Below are 12,866 nucleotides of genomic sequence, written 5' to 3' on the forward strand. Positions count from 1 at the left end.
CCTGCCACCACACAAAATTCAAATACAAAAATACGTATATACATGTACACATACATAGTTATGGTCTTATGGATGCGTATATACCTGTACATGTATATGTCAGAGCCAGGAACCAAGCGCCGTTTGCAGAGACAGCAAGCAAAAAGGAAGTCAGGGGTTTGTTCGGAGAGTGGAAATAGTGGCGGCGGCGGTGGTGGTGGTGGTGGTGGTGGTTTGGGATCCGTAGCGAGATCGAAGGTTATCTCAGACATGCTGGTGGTTCTCTTCATTGGAGGACGACCTCTCTTCCCTAACATCTTCTTCTTCTTGTTTCTTGAAGAAGGGTCAGAGAGAGAGAAATGGGACAGGTAGGTGAAGGAGAAGAAGAAATCAGCGAAGCTTGTAGGCACATAAAACAAGGAGAGTGAGAGAGAGAAGCCCGAAACACAGGAATCAATCTGAGCCGTTGATCAGAGTGAGATGATGAATTGATGATGCTGTTCACTTCAATTCATCATTAACAAACAATATCTCACGTCAACACCCTAGGCCCTAACCTTCCTTTTCAATTACCTTACCCTCAATTAATTAATTAAATAAATCACAATTGGGTTTTAACAATCATTTTCGACATTACTTTACTGGTACTTATTAGTTATTATTACTGCCAATTTGGAATAAAACAAGTCTAAGAGAGTTATAACTACAATAATTTTTTTACTTTTCATTTTAAAATTTAAAAAATCAAAGTAATGAAAAAAATTTATAATAAATTTATTTTTTAACTAATTGACTTTACTTTAATTAATTACTTTTTATGGTGACTTAAAAAAAACAAACAACAAAGAAAGAAATAAAAATAAACAAGAAACTGCTTAAGAAAGACAATCCTATTAAATACTACTTTCAAACTCCTTCTAAAGCAACGGAAGTTTCACTTGAGGAGAAAGGGTCCTCACTCCTCATTGCAGTCTTTGCCATGATGTCTGCTACTGTGTTTGCATTTCTCAAGATTAATCGGAGATCAGCACATCATTTCCAAGACATAATATCTTGGATTTTTAACACCAAAGAATCAATAAAACTAGAGCAATCCTGTAAATGATTAACAATAGTAAAGGCGGCCAAACAGTCTGTCTCACATACAATATCTCTTTACTCCGAGTCCTATGCTAAGAAAAGTCTCTCCAAATAGCAAACAACTTTCCCTTGCAAAATGCTACGACTATCAATTGTTCCCAAACAGCCTTGTTGTCATCTTCCCTTCCAATCTCTGCTAAAACAAGTAAAACCAACCCAAACACCATTGTCAGGATAGCTAGCATCACAATTAATCTTAAAGGTACCAACTGAGGAAAAATCCAAGAGCCACTAATGGTGGAGGAGAGAGACAATCGTTGCAACTCAAAAATATTTTGGAACTCCTTTTCTAAGGATAAAGCCATACCAGTCACCTTGTTTGTGGTCCAATGCTCGTGAGGATGAAATATCTCGTTATTCCTCGAACGCCAAATTTACCAGAGACCAGAAAAGAATCTAAAGGGGCGCTGCTTGCTATATATTATGTACGAACCAACTCATCAAATCTAGGGGTGGCAATGAGGCGGGTAGGGGTGGGTTTTTGCTCTATCCGACCCCGCCCCGCNNNCCCGCCCCTCCTAAAATCCGCCCCGCTCAAAGCCCGCTCTGGTGCTTGTGGGTAATTACCCGCCCCGAGCGGGTAGGGGGGGTGGGTACCCGCGGGTTCGGATGGTGTTGCCATCCCTAATCAATCCACTGATTGACCGGAGATCCCCAAAACTTATCAAAACTACCTGGGCTTTTGGAGAATCCCGAATGCAATTCTTGACCTGAGAAACATCGTGGACAGCTATCCGTGTGCGAAATGCCCCTCCTAAAACGAAATGCAGCAGTAGGAAGAGTCTCCCGAAGACATAGCCAGGCAAAAAAATTGTACTTTTTCGGAACATATTGACGCCAAAGCCAAAGCCAATTAACCCTATCCTCCCAACTAAACATCTTTTTACTGAGTCACAAATAACCAATACGAGTATCATAAACCTTTGAAGCCGCACTAGTCCAACACCAACCGACCTCTAAACCAGCTTGAACGTCCAGGTTGTAAGAATTAATGTTGCTCTGCAGAGACTAATTCAGAGGAGAATAGATATTCTCAAGGTTCCAATGTCCAAATGACCAAAGGTCCAAGATCCTGATATCCGAATCAGAAATGTGAACATAATCTATCTCATGACACAGTCGCCCATCTCTTCTCCATTTAGAAAACCAAAAGTTCTGTTCCAAATCTCCAATGCACCAAATAAAACCTTCCTTCAGGATATCCTAAGCTCGACATATACTCTTTCAAACATAAGATCCCCTTCCTTGAGACCGACTGAAACAATCATCCTTAGAAGAATGGTATTTTTCCGTCAACAGTTGAACCCATAGCTTGTCAGGATGGTGAAAAAATTGTCAAACTAGCTTTTCAAGAAGAGCAATATTAGAACAAAAATGATCTCTAATTCCCAGACCACAAACTTCTTAGGGGTGTCCAACACCTTCCAGTTAACCAGATTCAGGCCTCTACCATCAGTTTGACCCTTCCATAGAAAGTTCCGCATCATAGATTCTATCTAATTAGTTACCCCTTTAGGAAAGAGAGATACTTGCATGCGGTAAGTAGGAATCGCAGTCGCTACCGAATTGAACAAACAGAGTCTGCCCGCCTTATTAAGCAATCTCCTTTTCCACCTTGCTAGCCTTTCCCGAATCTTGTCCAGAACATCATTGAAGGTTGCACGTGTCAACTGAGAGTGATTAAGGTTCACCCCTAAATACTTGTCCAAATTCTAGATGAATCTGATAGAAGACACTCCAGTAAAAATATCCTTTTTTTGTCGCCGAAACATTCCTGGAGCATAACGCTTTAGATTTCTCTACATTAACCTTCATCCCAGAGGCTCTGCAGAAAATTTTCAAAGCTACCATCACAATTTAAATTTACTGTTTTTCGACTTTACAGAAAAAAAGTAAATCATTGGCAAACATCAAATGAGAAATTCTTGGACCCCTCTAAAATCTTAACAAATATATTATTTTCACGGTTACATGGCATAACAAATATATTATTTTATATAGATACATTTTAACTTTTTATGTATTTAATATATGATAAATATAAAAGCATTACTTTTAAATATTTTCTTAAAATACATATTAATAAGACCAAACAAATCTTAACAAGCCATTTTTGCAGTTTTTAATAAAGCATGTATTTGACATTTATTGAAATATTACTTTTTATAGTATTTATTAATAAGTACACTATTTATTAGCTTCGAATTAAGTTTTTACATCTTAGAATTTATTTTAAAATACCTTTAATCCTTGTGTAAAAATGAGACAATATCAGTTTTTTTTTCTAATTAACTAGAAAAATTTATAATAAAAATAATGTTATGATAAACTATTTAAGGTTTAATTATTATATTAATCTTTTTATTTTTCATAAATTTATAATTAAGTTATTATAATTATTTATAAATTTGTAATTGATGTCTCATGCTAGATGAAAATTTTCAATTAAATTCTCTCTATTTTTTTTTAAGTTACAAAAAAAATCCGTGAACTATTCATTTTGTGTTCCATGTAAGATGAATCGTGAAATAATATAGAAGTGGATATTGGACATCTAGGATTATTATAACTTTTTATGGAAAGAAGAAACTACTAATATCTTAATTGAAATTTTTTATTTGATATAAAAATCTAGTTATAAATTTTAAAATTATAATAATCTAATTAAAAATGTGATAAAATAATAAGAAATAACAGAATAATTAAACTTATATTATACTTAAAAATTTTATGTATGCATATTAAATTAAATATTTAATACCTTTTGGAGTTGGTTCAAAGTTCAAACAATACATACTTAGTTTCTTTAAGTAAATTGTAAATTTGGGTATGGTAGTATATACAGGAAAACATTTCTTGCTGAAAAAATTAATTCTATTATAATGTGGTTTTTTCCTCAAATATGAGTATTTTTATTGGTGACTCAAATATGAGTATTTACTATTTACTGTCACGGAAACCATGGTTTTGGAGGGGGAAAATTGAATAGTTATTTTAAAATAAACTCGATAGTACTGTGAATGAAATTTTAATAATAATTAGCACATCAACTATCAGTATTCAAATGTCGTGTGAAAAGAAAAAGAAAAATAACAAGAATATTTGGAAACAGTAATAAACTAATAATCTAAAGTTAATTTGGAGCCATGCTTACTTATACTTCTTTAATTTTCCGAAAATAAATGTCCATTGCATCGAGAACTTTGGATACTTTCGAATCACTAATAAAAAAGAAGCCACTTTGGGTGAATCTCATTTGCTAGATGGGTATCCATATGTTTATATAATTATAGTAACAGTTTTAATAATATAGCATTAGTATAATGTACCTACAATCGCATAAGGGAAACCATAGTGTGGTGTGGTCATAGTTCATCATCCAGTTATAAATAAATATCTATATAGTTACGAGTTCAATCTCTACTGTTAAAAATGAAATACATTTTTTAACCAATCACGACAAAAAAAAATTATTATAATTATTATTAGTCACGGATAACATAGTTTCACCAAAAACAATTAATAAATAATTTCTTTCTTTAAAAGAATAATGTATTTTCAGTTTTTCACAAAGACCACAATAATCATTTATTTTTTTTAAAAAAATAGTGTGAGAAACAAATATAATAGAAGAAAAAATAATGTGAGAAAAAACTATAGATTACAATATATTTACAATGATTATTATTATAACAGTTTTCATAAAAAAAACAAACGCATCTTGGACAGTGGATTAAGTTTGACGTGGTTCAATTAGCACCAAGGGTTGTGCTCCATTTGGTAAACTTAGTAAATACAGTTAAAGGCTTAATATTAAGAAGTGCGACCACTAATTTTTTATATAATGAATATTATAGTGGTTATTGTTATGGTAATTAAAGTAGCTAGCTATATAATTTTGTTAATAATTTTGAAGTATTGTTAAAATTAAAATAATATTTATTTAATATTTAAAAATATTTTTAATTTTGAAAGATAAAAATAAAAATATTATAAAAATATAAAAAGATGATTTTAATTTTATACAAAATATTATCAAAATTATATAACTATTATAACTATCCAGTAATGATAACCAACCTATATATTTTTTTATATAACAAGTATACAGTAATTTGTATGATGGGATAATTAACGTCTTAAGTCTGAGAAGATTATGACTAATAGAGGGCCAAAAAGAAAAAGACAAAAATTAAAAACAAAATCGCGAGCATGGCATGTTGTACGTTAGATTAGGGGTGTTTAAGATCTGTTCTTATTCGAAATTCAGTATGGATTCGAGATATATTTTATTGAATTAAAGTTTTTATTTTTTATATGGCGTTATTTTTGGGTTAGGTTTAGATTTTGTTTCGTATCATCTGATTCGATTTTAAAGTTATTTTTTACAATAAAAAATATATATTTGAATTAATTAATAATATTATATTATATTTTTATAATTTAATTAATATTTTTTATATTATACGATATTATTTTTGTTTTAAAATAATTTATTTTATTATAAATATAATATAACATTTCTTAAATTTATTTTTTAAAAGTAAATTTTTATTATATAAAATTTACAAATTTGTATATATTAATATTTTATCGGGTCGACTCGATTTAATTCAGTTTTTTTCGAGTCACTCCGGATCGAGTCAAAGTAGATCCGTTGTCTTTTTAAGTCTGAATCTGGGCCTACTTAAATCTGGTCCGACCCGACTCATGAACACCCCTACGTTAGATTTATATGTGATCATTGTACCATTAAATTTTGTTTATAATAAAGAGAAAAAAATACATATCATCGCTCAAAATATTATTATCTCATTTAGAGTTAATATTTAATTTTATCGCTAAACTTTCACATGAGTCTCAATTTAGTTTCTGAAATTTTAATTGTTTCTATTTAGTTCCTAAATTTTATAAATATGCCTCACATTAGTCTTTGGAACGATTTTTAGTACAAAAACGTTAATAGAGCGTTAATAGAGCGTTGATATGTATTCAAATAGTTCAAAAACGACGTCATATCACTTATTTTATTAGATAAAGTTTTAATAAATATCACTTATGATATTGTTTTTAGATTATTTGATTGTCAAAATCAAAACATCATTTTACGAAATCTAGTGTGGCATCTGCTTGTCTACCAGGAGCGAAGCTAGACTAACTATTTAGGGGGGCGGTGTTTAATAATTTATTAAAATTATTACCTGCTATAAAGTAAAAGTGAGAAATTTGAGTGGATGAAGATATTGAGAAAAAAAAATGTATATTTTATTTTTTAAATAAAGTAAACTATTATACTTTATTAATGTTATATAAAAATAGACTGATTTTTTTTTTATGAATGAAAAGAGAATTAAAAAAGTGTACCAAAAAAAAGAGGGAAGACTGGAAAATAAAAAAATTGAAACTATGCCTATTATTTCTTTTTTTTTTAACAAAAATAAAAAATTTGGGGAGGGCCATTGCCCCTTTCCCATACATGTAGCTTCGCTCCTGTTGTCAACGACAGTCGTTAACGTCTATTCATTGAAAATTGTTTCAAAAACTAATATAAGTGTTCGTAAAGTTTAGAGATTAAATAAAATAATTGAAATTTTAGGAATTAAATTGAGATTCGCATCCAAATTTAGGAACTAAATTGAATATTATTTTATTTAAAATATATAAAAGGATCAAACAATTCAAATAAAAATAGAACTTTGATATTAAAAATAATTAAAAAATATATATAAATAAAAATACTTTTTTGGCTAAAGATAAATTAAGTTGTAATGGAAAAGTTACGCAACAGCATGAGGTGTATAAGCAATATGGTGTTATGACTTATGAACATATGTTCTTCTTTTATTTTATTTTTCTTTCTTTTGAAAAGGAACAAAATTTAATGATGAAGAAAGACATGGTGCTTGCTGGACAGCCAACAGCGATCTATCTAATTGCTCCATCCTTGCTGGCCTCATGTTAGATTTAGACAAATAATTAAATATTAGCACATAAATATAACCACATAAATTAATTTCGATATGGATTTAAAATTCGTCTAATGCATCAGTAATTAAAATGATTTTTTTAATTTTGTTAGATAATTAATTAGGATACCAACTACCTACAATACAACTCTAACAAAAGGTCTAATTAAATAAAAAAAATTATACAACTTTATCTAAAAATAACCCTACTTTCACCTTTTATTCTTACTCACGGTCTCACAACCCGTGGTTCTCTCCTTCGTAGTCGCACGACTATCCATGCGGCACATTTCACAGCACAGCCGAATGCTCGACATCAATTGCGGCTAACTGCCAGACTTACGAACTAATCTTACAGCCACAAAAGAAACATCCGTCAATACAAAAAAGAAATATCTGATTGCCTCTAAAGGAAAACATCCAAATTTAAAAAAAAAATATCCGTCAATACAGAAAAGAAACATCCACTAAAACACAAACGAAACATCCAAATGAGCCACAAAGAAATATCTGATTTTATCTTAGGCAAGCATCGAGCGACCCAGAAGAAACTATTCGTCTTTTACAGTGCACAACTCTTGGAAAAAAATATTCGCAATACAGAAAAAATATCTAAATGAGCACAAAAGAAACATTCAAATGAGCTGCAAAGAAACATGTAATTCCATCTCAAGCAAGCATCAAGTGACCCAGAAGAAACGACGCAATTCTTCTGCGTCTTTCACAGCATAGGACTTATGCGATGGTGATCTGTAATCGCGAGGGAGGAGTTAGCTAGTACCCTAATTGATTCTCTAGACTTCCTCTTTTTATTTTTATAAGAGATCTCGAAAGAGAAGAAAAACAAAAGTGGGGGCTATCCTAGTATTTAAGTTACTAAAAATATAATTAGTTTAGATAATATAATCAGACATACTTCTAACTTCATATTTTTCTAGTCAATATATAGCTTTATTTGTCTTTCTCGACATCCAATCAAAACGAATGATTTTTATTTTAAGAGAAGCTTCTAAATCTTAATAATAAGATCAGTATCACTAGATTGAGAATTTAAGGATAGATAATGAAGAATTAAGAATGATTCTGAAAATTGGGCCAGACCAAAAGGTTGAACCAGTCCAACTGTGAACTGGTAGCAAAAACTGTCCGATTAATCATGTGAAACTTTTGGTAGAAAAATCGGTGGTGAACCGCTGAGCCGGTCGAAAATTGTCCAATTGGACTGAACGAAAAATCGGCTAGTTTGAAAGAAACGGTGTCATTTTGAATCATTGAAAGTCTGAAATCACTCGACCATGTCTCAGAGCCTTTCACTTCACTTCTCACTCTCTCTTCAGGCCACTGCCGCTGTCCGTCTGTCGAGCCACTGCGGCCGTCCTTCCGGCCCCATCGCCAGCGTCCCACCATCGTTTGGTTGTCCTTCACCGTCCAGTCTTCCATAGCCTCCAACCACTCTGCTCATTCGGAAGCTTTTTCACGTCTCGTCGCAACTCCAGTTCGGTCTTCGTCGCCCGTCCTCCATCGTTGCTTGTCCTTTGTCCGTCTGATGCTCGTCGTCGGCGTTCTTGCTTCTTCTCCCTTAGTCACAGCTATGAAATCCTGAATCTCTGTTTTATTCATTTTTTTGTAAGTAACTTTTTGCTTATCTTTGTTTTGAGTTTTCTTAGGTTTCTTAAATCAATATTATTTTGTTTGTTCGTTCATAATCAATGATTTAATTGTAGACTGATTTTTATTACTGATGATGAGAAATGAACATTATTGAACTATTCTTATTATGAGTAATGATTTTCTTAGGTTTCTCTGTTATGGGTAATATAGATTATTTTGCTTTATAGTAATTATGGACTGTTATTATTGTTTAGATGTATTTTTTATTTAATTATTTAGTATTGTGTTTATTTTTGTTGCTGATTGTTGTTGTTTGTTCTTGATGATTCTAATTATTGATGTTTGTTCATGGCTATGTTTGTTCTTATGGTTCTTGATTGTTACTACTTTTTTATAGTGTTATTTGTTTGGTGTTGCTATTTTTCATGCTGTTTTTGCATTCTTATGTTTTGTGCAGCTTAATTTTTTGCATTATCGGTATTGTGCTTTGATTATTTAACTTAAGAATGGCTCTAAACAAAGTTAAAAGAGATCTTTGAGAGTAATGAATGAATCACCATTTGGGAGTATGTGATCTAACAAAGTAGTTGAAGGTTCTTGACTGTGGCTCATGTCTTTTAATTTTGATGATTAATAACAAATTTTAATATTTTGTCTTTGATATTTGGGTATTTATTTACTTTGTATTTAGATGAGATTATAACACTTTAAGTGATGTAATGCTTTTAATTTGAATAACACTTTAACATTTAGGTTAGAATATAATTATATTTTAGTATGTTTGCTTATATTTATTTATTATTTTAATATAAAATGGTTATTCCAATTAAACTATGATTGAATCGGTTGAACTAATAAATCAGTGAATCAATAACTAAAATAATTCGATAACCGGTTTAATTTTTAGAACCTTAAAATTAAGAACATGTGTAGACAATCTATCTTACAAATCACTTTCTTAATTTCACACACCCAAACCAAAATAAATCATTTTCAAATAACAAATAATTCACAACGAAAGACACTCCAATTAAAAATAATTTCAGAACAACCCATAATTCTTTTTCAGCTAGAACTTCTAATAATGCAACTAAATTAAATAAAGTCTGATCACCAAAAATACTTGTATTGGAACTAATTTTAAAAGAGTTACTCGAAGGATATTTCTAGGATAGTCACTGATTGAGAGATTTACAAAGCAAATTGAAATGGTTTACACTATATGAAAACGTTTGTTTTTTACAAGTTGTAAATTGTTGACCCTAGAATTCTGTATCTTCTCAGATACAAGTATATTTAAGAAAAGATTATTTTTCACGATTTGAAAAAAAAAACACTCTAATAGTCTAGCTCATATTTCAATAATTTATCTTATTGGCCTATTTTAAGAAAAAGCATCAGTATACAAATTTTGAGTCGATGTAACACCTTATATGTTTTCTTTATAAGTTTAACCACTCCTCTAAAACAGGGGGGACACAAAGGAAACAGAACAGACTAGCTCTCTCAAAGAGCCACAAAGAAAAAAAACCAAAAAATAAAACGCAAAAAGACAAAAAGAATACAAAAATCAGAAAGAAGAATCAACGGCAAAAGTTTCTCATGCTATACCAACTTCCTCCCACCAAAGATCTTGCCTCTATATCCTTCAACCAACACTTAATCAGCAGTACAACTTCATTACTCGCATCATTTAATATGAGCTTTCCTCCATTGAAAATGATTGCATTCTGATTTTTCCAGAAACACCACACCACAGAAAAGAATACTATCATCCATGACACCTTTTCCTCCTTCCTAACACTCCACTCCATCCAAAAGTCAAAGCAATCTTTAGTAGACACTGGCCATACCCAATTTAAATTCCAATGTTTCAACACTAATCCCAATAACTCCCAAGCAACCTTGCAAGAAATGAACAAGTGCATAACATTCTCTACTTGTTCACATCATAGCACACACTTCTCATCAATATTTGGCGCAATTCCAAGTTTACATAGCCTATCTTTTGTATTCAACCTTTCCAAGATACCAAACCACACTAAAAATTCTACCCTTAGCGGCACAAGGCTCTTCTACAAATTTTTCATGAAATTAAACATATTGAATTCTACACCTAAATCTCTATTCTTATAAACAAGATACAAGAAAGATTTCACCGAAAACGTACTGTGTTTGTTGTATTTTCATACCAAGGAATCAACCTCATCGTTTCCAATCCCCACCTTTGATAACCACCCCATTAGCACGCCAAGATCATCTTCCTCCCACTCCTTTATGGTCTTCTCCACGAGAGGCTCCACCTCCAAACAAGGCCATCCCACACTCCATATTCGTTTATTCTGCAGTTACATCTCAAACACAGCTTGTACAATCTCAGAAACCAATCCTTCAACCTCCCTTCTCGCAGCCATAGATCAGACCAAAACTCTATCTTAAACCCATCCCCAACAACTATCTATAGCCCTTCATGATAAATACCCGTTAGATCTCTCTCACTCTGCCATATGTTTCCTATTTCAGCCCACATATCCTATCTTCCTGTTACCTGATTATGTAAGCTTACACTGCCATCCAACCCATTACAAGAGCACAATATATTTTTTCATAAGGGGCATTTTTTCATGTCAAATCTCCACCACCACTTCAACAAGAGTGACATGTTCTTTAGTGCTAGATCACCCATCTCCAAACCACCAAGCTTCTTTGGTTTTTGGATCACACTCCATTTAATAGTTGACATCCCTTACTACCATCTTGTTTTCTCTAAAAGAATCTACATTACAATGAAACTATTTTTGCCACCACTGCTTTGGGCATTCTGAACAAGTTCAAATAATACATAAGCAAGTTATTAAGGATAGCCTTCAAAATGACACGCTTACCCGCCTTCGATAATATTCTCCGCTTTCAATCTTTAAATCTATCCTTCACCTTCTTTATAACAGGTCCCAAGTTGCAACCCTATTTGGATTTGCTCTCAAAGAAATCCCTAAATACCTAATTGAAAGCTTCTCCTTTTGCATTTTAGAATATGACACGCTCTAGAAATTTCTTCTTCATTACAATTAATCCCAATTAGCGTAGACTTTTCATAATTAATTTATACATAATGAAGATAGTATGAATACTACAGGTCAACAATTGTACTTTCATATGTCATTAAAATGTTTGATAATATAACTATAAAATTTTTTATTATTTTAAAGAGTAATATCCCAAATCAGTCTTTAAGAAAATTTAGACTGGACACTTTAGTCCCCAAGAATTAAAAATACTCAAATCGATCCCCAACGTTAAATGACGTTAGTCGTTGCAATCTTCGTCCGTCAGAAGCTAACATCCGCTGCTGAGGTGTATTGTTAAGTCCTCCACGTGGTTGTTTAGTGCCACGTGGAGGGAAGAGGACAATTCAGTCCTTGTAGACGCAACCCTAACAATGTCATTTTGGGGGGTTTGTCTATGAAGGTGTAGAAGTCTTCGTTCATCTTCTTTAAATACTGCATAAATTTAAAACCCTAAGTAGTCAATTCTTCTACAAAATACATCACAGGTATAATGTCACACAGTGTGGAAAGCACTTCGGCATCAAGTGGTCGTCAACGGAGAGCGACCCATGACGGAGGTGATAACCTAGGCATGGAAACATGCAAAATCCCCAAAGGACAGCACCAAAAATGCGGATGTGGACTATATGCAATCATATCGAAGTCAAGGATTCCTGATAATCTGAAGAGACTATTCTTTGGTTGCCCAAAATACAGGTTTAGATTTTAATTAGAATGTGGTTTGAAAAATCGTTGTTGATGCATTTGTTTGTGAATTGGTTCTTAGCAAAAAGGTGAATTTTTTGTTGAGCAGGAAAAATAAATTCACTGTAATTTCTTCGTATGATTTGAATCAATTTTTTACATTGACTACAAGAAAATTAGTGTAGAAAAGGTTACTAATCTTCATGGCATAAGTGGTGATGATGGATGGGTTGAAGAGAGATTTTTGGAGCTTGAAAACAAGATAGGGGCACTGGAAAAACCTCATAATTCAGGGTCAAAAATTGATTGAAAAAGCAAAATGTAAAATGTGGTTGTATTTGTGACAGGTTTATGGATGATAAGTTAGCTTTGTTTAATTAAGCATTCTAAAAAATGTTAGTAGATTAGGCTTGGATGT

The sequence above is a fragment of the Arachis duranensis genome, chromosome 8 (genome assembly GCF_000817695.3).
Source record: "Arachis duranensis cultivar V14167 chromosome 8, aradu.V14167.gnm2.J7QH, whole genome shotgun sequence".
Lineage (NCBI taxonomy): Eukaryota > Viridiplantae > Streptophyta > Magnoliopsida > Fabales > Fabaceae > Arachis > Arachis duranensis.